General features: G+C 39.9%; 1 protein-coding gene across 1 annotated transcript in view; it reads left to right on the top strand.

Annotated features, from left to right (window-relative positions):
- The window catches only part of KLHL14 (kelch-like family member 14), a 111,405-nt gene that overhangs the window by 1,828 nt on the left and 88,463 nt on the right, over positions 1–21,114 (top strand). The gene's annotated exons all lie outside the window — the stretch shown is intronic.

Here is a 21,114-nt window from a genome sequence, read left to right as displayed (position 1 = left end):
GGGAGAGGGCAGAGGAGAGGGGAGAGGGGTGTGCTAAACAGGAGGTTCCTGCAGGCTGAAAACAACCGAAAACAAACAATTCAGACTGTGAGGGGGAAAGTTGATTTCAGAGTCCCTGAAAGGTCAACGGGAAACTGGCCTCCGTGCATCCCCGACTGCCAGAAAGTCCACGTTCTCAGTATCTGCAGAGAGGAAAATGGGCTCCTGAGCTGAAATTGACAGGCAGGTGGGACCAAATGTCCGGGCCATTGGAAGTACAGCTTGAGAAGTCTTCCTACTCAGTCCTCCTCTACCTCTCAAAATAGGCTTGGCTTAAGGAAAGGTTCCTGTGATGAGAAGTACCCCCGCCCACTCCACCCCTTTCCTGCTTCGGGCGAGCAGAAGTGCCAGGGGACAACTCCAGAAGACAAGCTTTTCATTCATTCCAACAACTCAAGTTATTTTTTTGTTTGTTTGTTTGTTTGAGGTTTGCTCCCGTTGGAGGTTAGAGTTCTAAAAGGCTTTGTCTTTTAGGGTCGCTGTTGGAAATTCTGGCATCACCCACACAAACTTTTCTGTCTTGTAAAAAAGAAGACCTTATCCTTTTCACTTTTAAAGGAGAGCCGAGCAAGAGATTTCCAGGAGGCAGAGTGAATCCTGCCTAGTAGTTCCCATGTCAAAGGGGAGCACAGTTGAAAACTGAGAAGAGGAGTAGTTAATCTAGCTGCAGTTAGGTCTGTGCGCCTGCTCTAAAGTCACAAAGGAGTTGGAGAATTGTTGTTGTTGCTATTTGGAATGTGTCCCACGTGTGTATTGAAAGTGGGATTTCCTGTCCAAGGGGAGAGAGAAAAACAATGCCTTTTTAAAATGCTGCTGAGATTTAAAAAAAAAAAAAAGACTGTAAGAATTGACAATCCTGTTTTATTTGCTCCAATTTTAAAACCCTTTTTAATGAGCCCTCGCAGAGGGTTGCTTTTTCTTTTTAGAAAAGAAGCAGTGTCTTCTTCTCAGTTTCTGAGGATAAAACATCATGAGTCCAGATGCCAAGTATCCCAGTCTTATCCACTAAGTGCTGTGTTAGAAAGTACATGGTTTAAGAATCCATCATGGCCTTTTCCCACTCAGAAGGATGTCTGGAAGATGGGGTCCACTTTCTGCACCCTTATGGAATTAAAGGTTTATTTTTTCCATCATGATGTTTCTACCAGACCTGGGTAACTGAAGTTTAGGAAACTGGAAGATATTCTTATGTGAGGCCCACGGGAGGCATGGGAAATCTTGAACTTAGAAATCTTGTAAGTTGCTTTTTCTAATGTTGGTAAGAAATGAATTAATAACTTGTAGTGTCAGAAAATAACACAAGAAAGACAATAACACAAGCAAGAATCCAAACTCTTGTGCTTGAATAGTGAATACAGAAGTCCAAATGACAACTAGGACTTGAAATGTATTTTTATTTTGTAAGAGTTCCCATTTGTCTAAAGATCAAGTTGGTAAATTTAATGTGATGGGCAAATGTCATCACACCAAGGAACATTGGTGATCAATATTCTGTTATTTTAACTTTTATGACTTTTGAACCACTTACAGGTATACTTAATTTAGCATATATCTTACATATTAAGTTATAGTCCTGAACACACATGTATTCATATGTTTTAAAATGTACTATCTAGTGTAAATTCAGAAACCCAGAAGGAAAATAAGATTTAACTTGTCCTAAGCGTAACTGGAGGAAAAAATGAGAATTATACATTTGATCCAATAAATAAGCCTAAAGTCCTCCATGCACTTTTACCTGATAAATACGTCCTAGGTTTCAGTGTTAGAAGAGTTGACTTTCAAAATGAAAAATCCATTTCTCACCTTAGTCTGGATTCAGCACGCCAGCTGGGCCTTCTGGCTCTGTCGTGGTGGATGGCTGAGATACCAGGCTGCCTGGCTCCGTGACCACACAGTCCAGCTTCACTGGGCCATATCATTTGAAGGATATGTAGTGCCGTCTGACCACTGAATGCTTACAAGTGTCATGGATGCTGCAAGAATCTGATACTTCCGCAATAGGAAGGAGACTGTATTTTCCTTAAAAAGCAGATCTGGAAAACAGTTCATGTGAACCTATTGTTGATCTCAAAGTAATATAATTTTGGACTTTGTTCCATTATTAGGAACTGTAGCATTTTAATTTGGGGGACTAATTACATTATTCTAATTTTAATTCACAGAAAGAATTCGGGAATAATCACCAAGACCTTAGCTTTAATGTAGACAAAAATGCTGTAAGTTGCAACCAATAGTATGATATCAGCCCATTTATTACAGTGTCAGCATAATATAAAAATGTTCTCTCAGCTTTACATGTAGTTTAACAGAGGGATAAATGTGTTAAACAATTATTTTTGAAATTGCATCAGTTTTATTGAAGGCAATTGGATGGAAGGGCATTGTATTTACTACTTTTTATCCACCTTTAGTTTTTAAAGTCTTAAGTATGAAAGAGCTCCTCAAATTCAGAGAAGGAGTTGAAAAATTAAAACTGGCCAATCTATTGGAATAAGTTCAAAATTCAAGCAAATAGAATAACTTCAAAGGAATTTACTTGTTTAAGAGTACATGTTTTCTATAGAATGTAGGAATATTAATATAATAATTATATATGTTTTAAAATTTTTTAATTATTGAGTAATTTGGAATTTTTTAAGTCTAAAAAATAAAGTAAGCCAAGCATAAAGACTTTATAAATATGCAAATTAATTTAATTTTGTCTTAGATGTTAGTTTTTCTTATTATACCATTTATACTCAGATTCTATTTTATTTTAGCGAACTGAGCACTGAGGATATTAAAAAATAAGACTTACTATCTTATATTCAAATATACACATAACTAAGATCACAGGACATGATTGGACAAAAATTAAAATATTTTGAAATCTTATTCCTTAGTTATTTTTATTTCGCTTTATTGCAAGAAATGGGACACAGAAATTTTTGGAAAAGTTTCTAGAATAGCTATTATTAAAGGCTTCTAAAGCACAAAGATTTAATAAAGTGGCATGACTTGCAACATTTAGTGCATTAAAAAGTAAATATCAAAAACTTAGAGTGCAAGTTCAGTGCAAGAAATCCCCAAAAGTTTTTTATTTGTATTTTTTAAGTTGTTATGCATAATTTAGTTATTGGCCCAAGTAAATCAAATTGGACTGGATCTCTTACATTTTCATTGCACCTCCCACAATGTAACAGTTATATAAACATTTACTGAAAGTTGAAGGAATGGAAATTATTAATTAAGAAAGCCTCAGTATTACGTTTTCCCAATATGTTCTTTAATCTTGATTCCTATTGCACATAGCAAAAATTCACTGAACCTCCTCCAGGAAAACACCTGTGACAGAAAAGCATTTGTAAAAATAATTATATTTTTTAATATTTAATTACAAGCTATTGCAGTCCCATATACAGTCCTGTATTGAAGTACAGTTTTCAAGAGATTATATTTTATAGAAGATAAAAGGTTACTTTATAAAGAATTCACTTTCTTCAGTCTTTTTAAAGATTTCACATAAATTGATATAAAAATCTATTTAAACATCAGGAGTACTAATTATCTATTTGCTAAAATGACTTGCAATGATTAAAAAGCCATTAGAATTCCTTAAGGCATAGTTTTGCCTCCTGGTTTTGATGCTTAGAAAGTGTTTCTTTAAATGTAGGATAATATTTTCCACTGGTTCCCTTCCTAAGACCTGAATAAAACCTCAACAAAGCAAACTAATCTTGTATCCATGAATCCTTTAAATCATTGCTTCCCTTTATATCAATTTGGTACCCTCAGATAAGAACTTGCTAGGTAGTTAGAGTTTCATATCAGAAGTCACTCAGCCATTCAGAATACAATTTGTTTATTATCTCAAACAGGACCATTGATTACAGAATTATGTCACAGGTGTGGGAGACAAATAGTTATATCCTACAATCAAAAGGCAGTTAGAGTAGATCTTACTGCATTGCACTGGCTCAGAGTACTTACTGACCACAATGGACATGTTCAAATTTCAACTCACCTTTGTCTTTTTCCCCATTTTAGACACATTGGGCTCGCTCATTACCTTAGCTAATTTCTAAGTTATCTCAACTTTCTACCTTAAAAATTCAGTGAAAAATATGTTACAGTAGTTACTTCATACCAGATAATGTTCTAAGCATTTTACAAACACAAACTTATTTCATGCTCATAATAGCCCTAAGGGATGGATACCATCATTTGCCTCATTTTATAGATGGAAAAACTGGTGCACAGAGCAGTTAAGCATTTTGCCCACAGTGGCACAGCTAGTAAGTGGTAGAGCCAAAGTCTGAGCCAAGCACCTTGGCTCTTGAGCCTGTATTCTCATCGATAATGTTTCTACTTATTACTGTGAGCCTCTCTATCCTATCATATAATCTGCTGATTAGCCTTAGAGTTAAATGTAAAGTTAAGACTTCTCTTTTGGAAAGACATTTGTGAGAGTTAAATTTTATTTTATTTTTTAACTTTTTATTTTACATTGGAGTACAGTTGATTGACAATGTTGTGTTAGTTTCAGATGTATGACAAAGCGATTCAGTTATACGTATACACGTTATCTCTTCTTTTTCGAGTTCTTTTTTCAATTAGGTTGTTCCAGAATATTGAGCAGAGTTCCCTGTGCTATATAGTAAACTTAAATTTTAATGTATCTGATTTTAAAAGAAGTTAAGGAGGGGTATTACTCTGGACTAGAGGTCAGCTTTTTTTTTTTTTTTCTGTTAAAGATCAAATAGTAATTATACTTGGCTTCAGGGTCATATTAACTCTGTTGCAACTACGTCACTCTTCCTTGGTAGCACAGAAACAGCCATGGTAACATAAAAATAATATATAAATGAATGAGCATGGCTGTGTTACAATAAAACATTTGTGAGCATCAACATTTCATGTGATTTTCGCATGTTATGAAATATTCCTCTTCTTTTGATTCTTTTCAACCCTTTGAAAATGTAACAACCATTCTAGGGGTGGCAGGGGGGACTATATAAAAACAAGAGGCAAGCTGGGTTTGCTCTGTGAGTCATAGTATTCCAAAACCCATTTTAGGCACTTGGACTACATCAGTGAACAAAATGGACACAACACTTTATCCTTATTCTAGTAGAGAGAATCCCACTGGTCTTCTTGCTTCTGTTTGGAAAGAGTTCACATCTAAATAATTCTACCCTGCCAAGTTAAAATTTCAGCTTTCCATAGTAAGACTTAAAAATTTAAACAGTGATCCCAGGAAGGTAAATGGTGATTAATTAAAACAGTGAATGAGCTGCTCATTTTCACAAACATACTGGATATAGACCCAGCTAACATAGACTGGTCATTATTCAGGATAGGCTTTAATATCATTGATATGGTATTTTAATGATTTCTGGTAGGAAATTAGAGGAGCCAGGTACATTTAATGCACTGCTTTCTGAGATTAACATGCACATATTGAATGAACTAACCTAGACATATAAATGAACACGTGAACAATTACTTTTCTAAATGCCAACCTGTATCTCCAGCTGCTGTGATCAAAGGGCACTGTTGTCAGGACTTCTGATTTCTAAGTGAATCAGCTGGATTGAGTATGTCTATAGAACTTCTTTGCCTTCTCCAAGGTGGGTAACCCCTAGCAGAGCATGTGTGCTGGTGTGGGTTTGGCTTATGTGTTTATCTCCCAGCTAGATCAACCTTGACCCCAAAATACGAGTTCAATATGAATTGGTATTGGTCTTAAACATAATTGTGGGTAGACACTTAGGATTTGTTTCAGTTTCATATGAATTGACAAAGCCAACAGAAGATAAAAGTGGAGATGATTTTAAAGATGCTCACACACACACACCTGCACACAGCTGCTGTTTATCAATAATAATGATACCTATCGCTAGTTGAGCACTGACTAGTTGAGCATGAGTGTGCTTAATATATTACTTACATTCTTTCTAGTCCTTTCAGTCTTTTAAATGTTAGACAATTGAGGCTCAGAGAAAATAAGTTGTCCAATTATCTGAATAATGGTGAGTTGAAGTAATTGTCATCCTTTGAAGTACAGCCTCTTGAGTGAATATTGTAATGAATATGAGTGAATATTGTACATATGACTTCTAGGAAAAGGAAACTCCAATCAACACCTCCACATCTTTGTTTTACCACAGCACAGTAGTGATTAAAATTTGCAATTTTCTAACTCATCTTCAAACCACCAAGTGAGAGGAAGAGAGTAGAAAGCTCAAATTCTTTCCTACTGGTCTACATACTCAGTTAACTAGTTCTGAGACTAAGGGGCTAAATAATGAGTTTGCTGAGATTTAGTGCTATGATTATTGACTCTAAAAGTAAGGTGAGCTGATATATTTTACATAAATTGATAAAAGTGATTTCCCTAGGGGTCTGATAGTTAAAAGTTCACCTTCCAAGGCAGGGGATGCAGGTTCGATCCCTGGTCAGGGCACTAAGATCCCACATGCCTCATGGCCAAGGAACCAAACCATAAAAAAAGCAGAAGCAGTATTGTAACAAATTGAACAAAGACTTTAAAATGGTCCACATCCAAAAAAATCTTTTAAAAAAAAACAAAGAACTTTACAGTTTAACTATGAAAACTAATTGTGAAAATAAAACAAACCGAAACAAAGCCTTGAAGCTTGAATTGGAACCAAGAGATTTTCCTCCTCTGTGTGCACTGGAGTCCTGGAGAACTATCAGCTTTGTTTCTGTGAAAACAATAGAAAGCGCATGTTGATAATATTTACAGTTGATAAATACAACAGGTAGAAGCCCGAATTATAAAAATACCTGTATGTTTCATTTACAAAAAATAAGATTATGCTAATTGAGATTTTATTCTGTTTATATTTTGTTTCAAGCAAATCAATTATCCTTCAACAGAAAAAATAATTAAAACAAAAAAATCCTTGACAATTAAAAAAAAATCATCTTAAGAATTGCTACACCATAGTGTTTGTGCCTTCTTTCATTCATTTAGAATTCCAGAAAATATATTCAGTGCTGTGTCCTTTCCATTAACATCCAAGATAACTCATGATGCATGGATTACTAATGATGATTTCTCTTTAATGAAATACCAAATAACCACTATTTTGATATGGACAGGAGAGTAAGTTAACCAGGGGAAGGACTTTCAGTTGTAGCATATAGTAAATATGTCTATTTTGCTGTAAATATCAGAAGGGCTTATTTATTCACAAATGTGAATGACAATCATGTTAGAACTATTTGCAACATTAGAAGTAAAGCAGAAAGGTACTAGAGAAAACCTACAGTAGTTGGGGAATGGAAATAGCAAATATTTGTGATAGAAAGAAAATAAATCATAGGAAAGTAAAAGAAAAAATAAATCATAGGAAAGTAAAAGAAAAAAAAATAGCAGTAACAAAAGTACATGGAAATACAGTAAATCAAAGAAAGTATTAAGAAATAAACCATCTTAAAAAAAAAACAAAAAGAGAACTAATAGTAAGGGAGGATAAGCAAGAAAATTCTAAAGTTTGGAGAGTGGACACATTCAATATTTGTTGGACTCATAAGCACAAATTAAGAAGCATTTAAGTCACTACATAATGAACATATAATTTACAGAATTACAGTGTTCCACTAAAAGGGAAAATAACCTCATTCCTCAAAAGAAAAAAAATTCAGCAAGAAGAAAATGGTCAGTCATGGAACCTTCACTCCTATAACTTGATCCAGTTCAATAATTATATATTTGTAATCTAGCTAAAATGTTTATAAATAACTCTTTGTTCTTTGCTAGATAATGTAGTACTTTCAGAAGTGTGAGTTTCAAGGTTATGCCAACAGGAGGAGAAGAAAATCTGAGTGTGTTCTTCATGAATCTTGCTGCTGCTGCTAAGTCGCTTCAGTCATGTCCGACTCTATGCGACCCCATAGACGGCAGCCCACCAGGCTCCCCCATCCCTGGGATTTTCCAGGCAAGAACACTGGAGTGGGTTGCCATTTCCTTCTCCATCATGAATCTTAATTCCCAGTATAATTAGCAGACCTGAGAAACGGGGGGACTTCCATGACCTTGGATAGCTTTTCTAAACTAGGCCAATGACCGTGCCATGCGCACGGTGGGAATTCAGGGTGATGCATCGAATTGACTGCTAACAAGAACCTCTGTTGTGGAATAGCCCCCAAACATGTGTCAAACAGGTATAACACACCAAAGTCTGCTATGTTCTGAGATATAGGGTAAAGAACGTGGACGCAGTCATGACTTCATGTAGTTTGCATATAAGAAAAAAGAGTGAATAATGATACAAGTTAATCACACTGATAATACATGCTATAGATTAGAAAAGTGCTATGTTCTGAGAGCTGGTATAACAAGGTGCTGTAACTTGTCACAATGGCCAAAGAATTCTTCCTCTACAGAAGAAGTTTAAGATGAACCTATTTCCAGAGTAGGAATAGAGATGCAGATGTAAAGAATGGGTATGTGGACGCAGGGAGGGAAGGGGAGGCTAGGACAAATTGGAAGAGTAGCATTAACATATATACTCTACCATGTGTAAAATGGAGAAGGAAATGGCAACCCACTCTAGTATTCTTGCCTGCGAAATCCCATGGACAGAGGAGCCTGGTGGGCTACTGTCCACGAGTTCACAAGAGTTGGACACGACTGAGCAACTATACCACTACCACCGCATGTACAAAATAGATAGCTAGTGGAAGCTGCTGTATAATACAGGGAGCTCAGCTCGGTGCTCTGTGATGACCTAGATGAGTGGGATGGGAGATCAGAAAGGAGGGGATATGTGTATACATGTAGCTGATGCGCTTCATTGTACAGTTGAAACAATACAATATTGTAAAGAAATTACATTCCAAAAAAGAGAAAGAAAGATGAGCTTTGAGAATTGAGATGGCCAGGGTAATGGGTCTGGAGGAAGGCAGGATCTGGAAGCGGGGAGTTACAAGCTGAGAGAATACTAGGCAGCAAAGAGTTTTTGGTACCTTCCAGGAGCTGGAAAAACAAATGAGTGGCTAGAGACTATGGAAGAAGTGTTGTCGAAATCATAGAGGAAGTTGTCAGCCCTGCTAAGAATTAACCACTACATGGATGAATCCCATATGAAAAAATCAGCAGGCTTTTCTGTTTGAACTGACTAAATGAACAGCACTATACTGGAAACACTGCCACCTTTGAATTCATAAACCTAAGTGTGTATCTTGGCTCCACTTTAGCTGAGTAAAATGGGTTAAGAATTATATAGTTCAGCTTCCCAGGGTTTTGGTAAGGATCAGCTGAGAACATGGAAAAAAGAAACAACACGCTTACGAACAGAAAGTGCTATTTGTAATTGATTTTTAATTTTAAAAGATACACTAAGCAGATTTACCTGAATACATTTTTGCCCATCAAGAACACTCTTGAACAGATTTGTGATTTCACTGATAGCACAGAAATAGACTTGTAAGGACTTAAGAGTGAAGTTGGAGGGATCCGAAGGTGATCACAAGGGCATCAGAAGAAAATGGGGAAATCAGAATTTCTGATTGCTCCCAGCAATTTATGTTTAATTCCTCAAAGGGAAAATGATGGCCTTTTTAGATACTACAAGAGTCGCCTATTCTTTCTTTCACAGAGGAGAGGCCCTCTTCTTTTTAATCTTATATATTCGATGTAAAGCTTGGTTTTCTGCGGCTAGCAAGGCCTCTGGTGTCCCTGACTGGCTCTCTTTTCCCAGGGCGCCTGCCAGCGGGCTGGTGGGTTGCACCTGCGCAGGGACCCGGGCTTCCTCGGAGCTCAGCTGGGCCACCGTATGGAGACTGGCTCACTGGAGGCTGCAGGGAAGTGAACTGAAGAATTACAGTCGGTTTCACTTCCCTGCCTTATGTGCCTTCAGGTGCCTCTGAAGACAGGCGAGGCCAGTGAAATGGAGATGAGAAGGAAGAGAGAAAGACCCAGGTTAGAGAAGAAAAGAGTTATTGAAAATGTAGGGGCATTGTTGAAAAATGCAGATGGTTGGATGCATGTGGATGTCTTGTGTGCGTAGCCCCCTGACATAGTGTGCACCGTCGGCTGTCAACTTGAAATTTTCTGTACAGTGGCTCCTGAGAGGTTTTGTTGTTTTTTATTTTTTAATCAGCTAAAGGTCTTGTGTGTAGGTTTGGGGCAGGGACAAAGATTCAGAGTCAGCACTGAGTGAAGAATTACTGGGTTGGGAGTGTGCCTTTTTCACCAAACAGAAAGTAGTCATATTTGTAACTCCTGCTTAGAACAAAGCTGTGGATACTGACTAGCCCTGATTTTTCACACCCCTCAGAACCAGCGTCCCTGGGACATCCTGAGTAAATGGAAAGGATTAGAAGAGGAAATGGAAAATGTTTGAGTCAGAGAGCGAAACTTAGAAGAAAGAACTTTCATGCTTTAAGATGCACACCAGAACCTCAGCACTTTCTACCCCATATGCATGAACAGAGGGTCCTTGATACTGTGAGGGAGTTCAGCCAGTATTGGTGCCTTATAGAGGCAGAAGTGTGCGGCTCCTTGCAGGGACCAGTTTGGTGGATTGGTTACTATGACAACAGTATCGCTACTGTCAGTGGCAATTCCTATAAACTCCCTGTCTTAAGGTTTTCACAAGGGTTCACGCCAAAATGACATCCGTAGACACGGACTACAGAGTAAAGCTAGGAGATATGTGTATGGAAAGAAAGAGAATATGACATAATAGGAGATACAGATAAAAATGTTATGCTATAGTGCAAATATCTTAAACAGTTCTATTGCATAGTAATTAAGACCTAAAAGTCAGACAGATTCAGGTTAAATCCCACCTTGACCACATATAAGCTGGCTCTCCTTGGGCAGTTTACTTAACTTGTTTTCAGATTGCTTATCTCTGAAATGTCAGTAAAGATACCCATCTCCTCAGGGCAATCCTGAATGTTGGGTGAAAACATGTACTGAACTTGACATAGTGCCTGACAGTAAATGCATAATTGTTGATAGCTTTTATTTTTATAGACATAATTCTGTTTATATCAATTTGCCCTTCTGTTCACTTGTTAGGACTCCTAACTCCATACAGGATGTTTGTTCTAGAACCGGATTCTCACAGCCTGAGTTCCAAGTGCTGCTCTCACAGTGATGAGGTTCAGCTTGACAGTGTTTGTTTTATCCACCTCTGAGTAGACTGCAGAGCTGAGGCCCGTCCTGAGTCTGGTCCATCCTTTTGATATATCCATGTCAGCAACTGAAAAAAGTTAGAAAAGCCTTTGTGGATTCAGGTTGAACAGCTTTTCTGAGATGTAATTTACATCCAGCACAATTCACCCATTTTAAAAAGTGTACAATTCAATGATTTTTAGTATATTTGTGGTGTTGGCAGCCATCACCACAATTAATTTTATTATTTATTTATTTATTTTTGTGTGTCCTGGATTCCCCAAGACCACCTTCACTTCTGAGACTAACTGCAAGTTCAGGGGTTCAGTTCAGTTCATGAACTGACACAGCTCAGTCGTGTCCAACTCTTTGTGACCCCATGAATCGCAGCACGCCAGGCCTCCCTGTCCATCACCAAGTTCAGGGGTACTAAACTAATACAATTATGTAAAGTTTAAAAATAAAATTAAAAAAAAAAAACAAAGACAAGCCTTTCACCTAGAACATTTTTTAATCACTCCTTCCCTAAAAGACCCCATGAAAGTCGATCAGTCCTGTCTGACTCTTTGCAACCCCATGGACTATACAGTCCATGGAATTCTCCAGGCCAGAATACTGGAGTAGGTAGCCTTTTCCTTCTTCAGGGGATCTTCCCAAGCCAGGGATTGAACTCAGGTCTCCCACATTGCAGGCAGATTCTTTAGCAGCTGAGCCACCAAAGGAAGCCCTAAAGACCTATTAGCAATCAGCCCCGACTTGGCCCTGCCTTTTGCAGCCCTAGGCAACCACTTATCTACTTTCTGTCTCCATAAATCCATAGATTTTCTTATTCTGAACATCTCAAACAAATGGAATCATGCAACATGTGGTGTTTGGTGCTGGCTTCTCTCATGTAGCCTGTCTTCAAGGTCTATCTATGCAGCATGTAACAATACTTCGTTCCTTTTTATGGTTAAATAGTATTCCATTGTATAGATAAACCACACTTGATCCATTAGTGGATGGACATTTGATTTGTTTCCATTTTTTGCTACTGTGAATAATGCTGCTGTGAGCATTTATGTGTAAGTTTCTTTGTGAACATATGTTTCTCATTTCTTTTAGATATATATACCTAGGAGTAGAATTGCAGGGTCATATTGTATCACAGTTAACACTGAACAAGAGGAACCATCAGATTGTTTTCCAAAGCAGCGTGCGCGTACCATTTTTCATTACAGTTCCAATTTCTCCACATCCCCACCCACACTTAACACCCGTCTTTTTGACTATAGCCGTCCTGATTGATGTGAAGTGCTATCTCACTGTGATTTGCGTTTCCTTAATGGCTAATTCGGAGAAGTCAATGGCACCCCACTCCAGTACTCTTGCCTGGAAAATCCCATGGACGGAGGGGCCTGGTAGGTTGCAGTCCATGGGGTCGCTAGGAGTCGGACACGACTGAGCGACTTCAGTTTCATTTTTCACTTTCATGCATTGGAGAAGGAAATGGCAACCCACTCCAGTGTTCTTGCCTGGAGAATCCCAGGGACGGGGGAGCCTGGTGGGCTGCCGTCTCTGGGGTCACACAGAGTCGGACACGACTGAAGGGACTTAGCAGCAGCAGCAGCAGCAATGGCTAATGATGTTGAGCATCTTTTCATGTGCTTATAGGCCACTTGTATATTTTTTGGAAAAAAAGGTTTATCAACTCCTTTGGCCACTTTCTAAGTTGCGCTATTTTCTTTTTCTTACTGAGTAGATGAAGTCTTTTTGACCTTTTTAGGAGGGCTTCTTATGGTTCCTTGGTCAAGCTGGGGCCACCTTCTGCAGAAATTGGGTGTCCTATTTGACAAAAATTAAAACAAATGCATGCAGATGTACAGTGGAAAATTCTACGAGTACTTTTATGTAGCACATATGTCTAGTGTGTAAAATTCTGGGTGTTTAGTGTGGCAGAAGACAGTGTCTGTGATTGACTTTGATGCTGTTTGTTTTCTTCTTCATGGGATTATTTTGGCTTTGTGTTGTTTCAGGCATTATATTCCTCAAGTGTAGGAAGATTCCTTGGTGTAGCAAATCTTTTATTCAAAGAAAAAACGTTTATTACTCAAGTATTAATTTCCATTATCTAAAAGGCAGATCAGAATTTTTATTCAAACTGTGTTTATACAATAAGTATTTTAAGGAAATGAGGTAAAATTCGACTGCCAAGACAGTGATAATTCATTAGAACTGCTGCAGAAGAAGGAGAAATTAAAAAAAAAAAAAAAAAACCTTTGAAAAACAGATGCTTTCATTTGAAAGGGGAGTCAGAAGTGCTCCTTGTGGGGATCAGCAGGAAACAGCGAGTCCAGAATCTTCAGTCATGGCTGACATGCACCTTCAGGCTTCCTTCCTCATATCACCAAGGCAGTTTCTGACTTGGAAAAGCTAAGTTTATCAGGAGAATAACTTGTTCTGTTTTATCTTCCTTTGCTACAGTGTCCTTGCAGTTCTCTTTAGGGACAAAAAATATCTACTGCTCTTGACAAGAAATTACTTTTGCTACTCTTAGTAGGTTAGGTTACTTCAGTCTTTATTTTAAAAAAATCATTCATTTAATTTTTGGCCATGCCTGGAGGCATATGGGATCTTAGTTCCTTGATCAGGGATCAAACCCAGGCCCACAGCAATGGAAGAGTAGACCCCTAAGCACTGGACGACCAGGCAATTCCCATAGGTTACTTCACTAACTCTTGCTTTGAGTGTATGGATATGGCAGAATGTTCAGCAAATTGTTTCCTAAGCTTCATGTTTATGCTTCTGGATGGAACAGTTTCTATTTTGATTATCAATCGCTTCAAACAATCAACTTCTTGCTTTCTGTTAAAAGATTTACATGACTACTACACAACAAAGAGACTCCAGACCACCATCATAGATCTGAGTGCAAAGCAGTAGAAATTTTAACATAGATATCTTATCTGGTTATTCAAAGGGGACAAAGTGTTATCAAACTTACAACTTTATAGTTTTTAGTAGCATTACCAACAGATCTCAGGAAAGCAGAGCATCACCTAAATTAGTCACTTTGTGTATCAAGAAGGCAGACACGTCCTTTCCTCGGCAGAAGTATAGAGTAGTTACCTAATTCAAAGTAGTCACTTCAGAACCCTGAGTGGTGGCGGTGCTTTAGTTGCTAGGTCATGCATGTCCAACTCTTGAGACCCCATGGACTATTGCCCATCAGGCTCCTTTGTCCATGGAATTTCTGAAGTAAGAATACTGGAGTGGGTTGCCATTTCCTTCTGCAGGGGATCTTTCCAACCTAGGGATTGAACCCAGGTCTTCTGCATTCAGGCAGATTCTCTACTGACTGAGCCCTAGGGAAGCCCTTCAGAACCCCGAGAAACCTGGCAAATTTCAGCTGTCACCCAGACATTCTTATACTCAAAATTTTAGAAGAGAAAGCAGACAAAGGAAAACTGAAATAAACAGCACTTTGTTGCACTCAAATAAACTGAAGATTTGTGATTGCTCCAGAGTTAGGAAGCAGCCAACAAAACCAGCAGCAAGTAAAAACCCATTCCAAGAAAGGGGCACCCCCTGTATAGGAAAGAGCCCCTCAAGCTTCACAGCAGCTTCATCAAACTGAGAGCCCAGGTTCCAGACACAATAGTCTTTTTGACCTAGAAAGCATGATCTCACCTGAGAAAGATTTTTCTGGAGAATCCTTCCCATTTTTTTTTGTTTTTTTACAGCAAGGAAACTTTCGAATCTGAGAGCATGAGAAACATTTAAAATTTCTGAAAGCACAAAGAAATTTGTCTATGGCTTTATATACATTAATTAGAGTGCCACAAACGCTGATGGGAATCATGGCTCCCCACTCTCTGTGTCTGTTATTATCCCTCCTAGCTGCTCTTCTTCATTGGAACATGGTTCTGCTAAGTCACTTCAGTCGTGTCCGACTCTGTGCGACCCCATAGACGGAAGCCCACCAGGCTTCCCCGTCCCTGGGATTCTCCAGGCAAGAACACTGGAGTGGGTTGCCATTTCCTTCTCCAATGCATGAAAGTGAAAAGTGAAAGTGAAGCCGCTTAGTCGTATCCGACTCTTAGGTATCCCATGGACTGCAGCCTACCAGGCTCCTCCATCCATAGGATTTTCCAGGCAAGAGTACTGGAGTGGGGTGTCATTGCCTTCTCCGTGGAACATGGTTAACTATTAATATTTACCGCATGGGCTTCCCAGGTGGCTCTACTGGTAAAGAACCCACCTGACAATGCAGAAGAATAAAGAGACACGGGTTGGGAGGATCCCCTGGAGGACGGCGTGGCAACCAACTCCAGTATTCTTGCCTGGAAAATCCCATGGACAGAGGAGCCTGGCAGGCTACGGTCCATATGATCCAATGTGACTGAAGTGTTTTAGCACACATGCACATAAGTAGTCGAGCACCAAGCAGAGGAGGAGATGAGGAGTGTTATCCCATATTCCAAATTCCCCACACGGTGTGCGGGTGGTAGGCTGCTACAAAGTGTAGCTCTTGTGTGGTGAAATTGGAAGATCCTTCCTCCAAGCAGTTGTGTTAATGAGGACTGCATTAGTCCGCTTGAGCTGTCATAGCAGAATAACAGGGACCAGGGAGCTTAAACAACTGAAATTTGTTTTCTCACAGTTCTAGAGGCTGGAAGTCCAAGATTAAGGTCCGGCAGGGCCTGATGCAGGTGAAGGCCCTCTTCCTGGTGTGCAGACAGTTGCTTTCTCAGTGTCTGCTCACGTCGTCTTTCCTGTGTGTGTAGAGCTGGGGGGTGGGAGGAGGAGTGGGGGAGGGGAAGCTCTGGGGTCTCTTCCTCTTCTTCCCCTGGACCGTAACCCGCCAGGCTCCTCTGTCCATGGAACTTTCCAGGCAAGTATACTGGAGCAGGTTGCCATTTCTTCTTCCAGGGGATCTTCCCAACTCAGGGATCAAACCTGCATCTCTTGTGTCTCCTGCATTGGCAGGCAGAGACTTTACCAACTGTACCACCTGGGAATCTCTCTCATAAGACACCAGTTCTATTAGACAAGGGCCCTACCCTTATGACCTTATTTACCTGTAGCTATCTCCTAAAAGCCTCATCACCAAACATGATCATGCTGAGAGTTAGGGCTTCAACATATAAACTTGCAGACAACACCATTCAGTCCATAACAGGGGCCAAGAATAGGACAGAAGGACTTATAAAACAGGTTCAAGAAACTAATTGAAATGTTACTTTTCAACTAGATCTGTACTGGCAAAATTATCTAGGCAGCTGAGCAATTATCCAAGTCAGCAATATATATATATATATCTATATATGTATGTATGTATGTGTATATATATCTCTCTTTCAATAATACAAACCTAGAAGAGAAAGAAAATGTAGGCCTGCTTTCCTCCACCCCAAAAAATCATGTCTAAATCAATAGTTCTTTGAAGAACCAACCACAGAACTTTGTTCTAACACAAGTCTTCCCCAGTCCTACTCCAGAGATTCTAAATTGATCTGGAGCGTGGACTGAGGAATCTGCATTTTCAGCAACACCCCAGGCTGTTTTGCTACCAGTGGTTGGCTTCCCAGCTGGCGCTAGTGGTAAAGAACCTGCCTGCCAGTGCAGGATACCTAAGAGACACGGGTTTGATTCCCAGATCGCGAAGATCCCCCGGAGGAAGGCATGGCAACCCACTCCAATATTCTTGCCTGAAAAATTTCCAAGGACAGAGGAGCCTGGCAGGCTACAGTCCATGGGGTATCAAAGAGTTAGACACGAATGAAGCAACTTAGCGTGCATTCATGTGAAAATCAGGCGACTAAACAGACGCTTCTGTTTTCCTGTTTGCTCCATAGACAATGGAAGAAAATAGGGTCGTCATTTACTGGAAGATAAGTTTAAGGAAAATTTGTTGCATTAAAAGAAATTTGATTCACTGACATGAGTAAAAAGGATATAAGTCATAGGGCAAGTTATTGGAATGACCAGACTCTATGGGGATTTGTTTCCTGGTGATAAAATTTGGGTACTTGCTGCTCTAGAGAATTTTCAGAATAATTTAAAGCCACACAGTATCGAGTCCACAATGCAGCTTCAGAGATGTGGTGAATTTTCCCAGAATAATTTGTTTCTGCCAATCAGAGATCTGATGATTGAGAAGGATATTGTGGGGATTGGCTGATCCGGGGATCGCAGAGGCTTCTGCGCATGCGCTTTCCTTTGGCGCCTTTGGAAGACCTCCTAGACCCCACCGGGCCCTTGAGCTAGGGTTTTCTTTAGCATTTAGCCCCTCCAGCCGCGGTGAAGCAGCAAAGAACAGAAAGAACTGGCTCCCTATAGGGAGGGAGAGGAAAAGAAGAGAAGGATAAGAAATTCCTATTTCACCCACCGCAGCAGGGTGTCCCTAAGCTGGTTCCCACAAGCCACACCTCATTGTCTCCACAGCACACAGCCCCCAGGCCTGCCTCAGTCCCTTGCTGCTTATCTACCCCGAAGTAAGGATAACCTTCATTTCTCTTAACCCCAGGATGATTTCATAACATTATTGTTCCTCTAAAAATAAATTCTGAGCCCATGTGAAAGGTGTCGGCTGCGAATCTCTTATCTCCAAGAGGGATACCTCTTTGTTGCCGTGAATAGTCCAAGAGAAGCCTGGCGTAATATATTCAGTTACTAACTAACTTTTCTCCCCGTCTCCCTGCATGGCCACTCCTGCAGTGACTTTCCAACCGGAAACAGCCTGCCTGGCAGGAGGCTGGCTCCCGTTCTCAGAAGGGGCCTCCTACTTTCCCCACGAGAAGTCTCTCCCTGGAGTCAGAGGAATGGATAAAATCAGTCTCTAGACCCTTGATGTGGAATCAGGCCGTTGTCCTCTTATCCTAAATGATTGAACTTCTGTTTGGAGAAACGTGATTTTGTTAAAATATTCATCTTTACTGTTAGGTCTTTGACAGTCAGATACAAATGACTTCAGTGGGAGATATGTAACATCCTGAACTTTTATTTTCAATGTCATTCTCTGATTTTGGGTCTTTCTGTACTTTTTCTTGAAAGAACTCTTCCAAGAAAGAACTCTTGGAAGAAAAGGAAGTCATTCTTTTCTCTTCAAAATGGCAACCAGATGGAAAAGAGGGAGAGAAGTCTCAATAATGAGATTGGCTTTCAAGAGGCAGCATAGTCTAATAATTGGCCTTTATCAGGAGTTTGCGTGGAGAAGGCAATGGCACCCCACTCCAGTACTCTTGCCTGGAAAATCCCATGGGTGAAGGAGCCTGGTGGGCTATAGTCCTTGGGGTCTCGAAGAATCGGACACAACTGAGCGACTTCACTTTCACTTTTCACTTTCATGCATTGGAGAAGGAAATGGCAACCCACTCCAGTGTTCTTGCCTGGAGAATCCCAGGGACGGGGGAGCCTGGTGGGCTGCCGTCTACGGGGTCACACAGAGTCGTACACGACTGAAGCGACTTAGCAGCAGCAGCAGCAGCAGCAGCAGGGGTTTGCATGCTAAGTCCCTTCAGTCATGTCCTACCCCATGGACTGTAGCCCACCAGGCTCTACTGTCCATAGAATTCTCCAGGTAAGAATACTGGAGTGGGTTGTTGTGCCCTCCTCCGGGGGATCTTCCCAACCCAGGGATCGAACCCTCATCTCTTATGTCTAACCTACATGGGCAGGTGGATTGTTTACCGTTAGTGCCACTTGGGAAGCTCCATTAGAGGTTTAGACATAGGCATTACTTACGTGTCTGTCCCTGGCATGAGAAGGATGCTTTATCTGCCTTTGTCACTAAGAGCTTGAATCTCTCCTTGGCAACAGGTTGCACAGAACCACATCTCTCTTGGGCAAGAAGAAGAATTTTCTCCTGTTACACAAACTTTGGTGTCCCTCCCAACGTGTTGGTGGCATCTGTGATAGTGAGCAGGGAGATCCCCACCACTCACTTGGAGGCAGACAGATTAGTCTCAGAGGTCATACCTGCCACGAAACTTCCACCCAGGAATGGGGGAGGATTAATGAGATGCCATTCCCATTGCAATTCACGCTCTTTAGACGAAAGTCACTAAGTACTCGGTATTAGAGATAGGGATTATATAGGTAATCAAGCAAAGAAGATATTCAACTGTTCCTAGTTACTAAAGGAAACTTTAATCTGGGGGTGGGCGGAGGGGGGTGAAGCGGGGAAAACGCTGAGTATTAAATATGAAGTTGGGTGAAAGCCGATGTCCCTCATGATGCCAAGGTCCAGGAGTACAGTGTGAAATGCTGTGTACAGTATAAAGATAGACCCAACTGCCTTATGAACTAAGCCCTGGGGAGACTTACTATTCACGGATTCAGATGAAGACCTTAAGACACTTTTGTCATACGTGCCTCTGCCATCATGAACCAGTGTACAGCTTTAGTATCAGGAGAAATGCGGCAAAAACATTAGCAAACTACCCCACCCTGCCTGTCAGAGAATGTGGTTCTGGTTTCTTCTGTTTATTACAATGTGTCCTCAACTATCGTTTACCTGCCTCTGGTAGGATGTGAAACATTTCAAATGGCATATAAGAAACCATTTTTTAATTTATTTTAATTGTTAGGAAAAATAATGGTGACATTCTGAGATCAGTATGTATCAGTGAAGATTTGAGGAAGAATTCACTAGTGTGCTACAGGGGCAGGAGTAAGAAGTAAGTGGATGGGAAGATAGTTCATTACAAATGTAACATGCAAACCTCCAGTCGTTAAATATATCGAGCTTCTCATGGTCAAACATATAAGAAGTAGCTGAATTGGAATGTGACTAGTTTTTCAGAAGTTCATATTTTAAAGTCCTAATTTCTTCTGTTTATTATGGTATGTTCTCAACTATAGTTTGCCTGCCCCTGGTAGGATGTGAAACATTTCAGAGGGTACGTGAGAAATCATTTTTTAATTTATTTTAATCATTAGGTATTACTATATCTTAACATGTATTAGAGAAAAGCAACCCATGAAGCCCATGATTCATAAATGTAATTGCTAGAACCATGATTCTCAATACTGGTTGGTTGCATATTAGAATCATACAGAATGCTTAAGATTTTTAAAGAAACACCAATGCTGGTGCCACAGTGGATCATGAAATTAGAATCTCTGAGAGGTGCTCCCACCCTAAATATTTCATGAAAGCTCTCCCAGGTGATTTTAAAGAGCAGCCACCATTGGGAACGGCTTGAATAGACTAGAATTAAGCATTTCAAAGTGATCAGTTTTAAATAAAATATTAAGTAAATAATATACAGATATGGCAGAGAGCATAAAGATACCATATTGTGCTAATAACTGGAGTTCAGTAACTTATCTCTGTCATGGGTAGCTCTCATTCTGGGAGGCAACACTGATCCTAGGTAGCACATTAGATTTGGGGGCTAATCAATAAGACTGTCTGTTTTCCAATATGTCACCCTCTGACTCTTCCATGTTTTGGTTCAGAAATGTTAACTTTTATTCTTTCCCTTTTGTCTTTTGGCGCCTCCATCAATACACCCACCTTATTGGACCTTAAAACAGATGAGAGGAAAAAGGATGATAAGAACCTACAATGACAGGTTACTAGATAGTGGGATTGCAAGTGACTTTGACTCCTTTCACCAGTTCATTCTTTTCTTCATCATTTTTTCATTCCTACAAGTATTTATTGAGTACCTACTATATACTACTAAGTGTTTAAGTAAACTTAGAATTTTTCTCAATAAGCATGTGTTGTCTTTATGATCAAACAAATTTTAAAGTCACTTCCATTTTAGGAAAACTAAGGGAAAGATTCTAGAAGGCAAGGGCACCCCACTCCAGTACTCTTGCCTGGAAAATCCCAGGGATGGAGGAGCCTGGTGGGCTGCAGTCCCTGGGGTCGCTAGGAGTCAGACACAACTGAACGACTTCATTTTCACTTTTCACTTTCATGCATTGGAGAAGGAAATGGCAAC

This window comes from Bison bison, unplaced genomic scaffold (genome assembly GCF_000754665.1).
Source record: "Bison bison bison isolate TAMUID 2011002044 unplaced genomic scaffold, Bison_UMD1.0 scf7180017864498, whole genome shotgun sequence".
In the NCBI taxonomy this organism is placed as follows: domain Eukaryota; kingdom Metazoa; phylum Chordata; class Mammalia; order Artiodactyla; family Bovidae; genus Bison; species Bison bison.
This window is presented reverse-complemented; position numbering and strand designations above follow the sequence as displayed.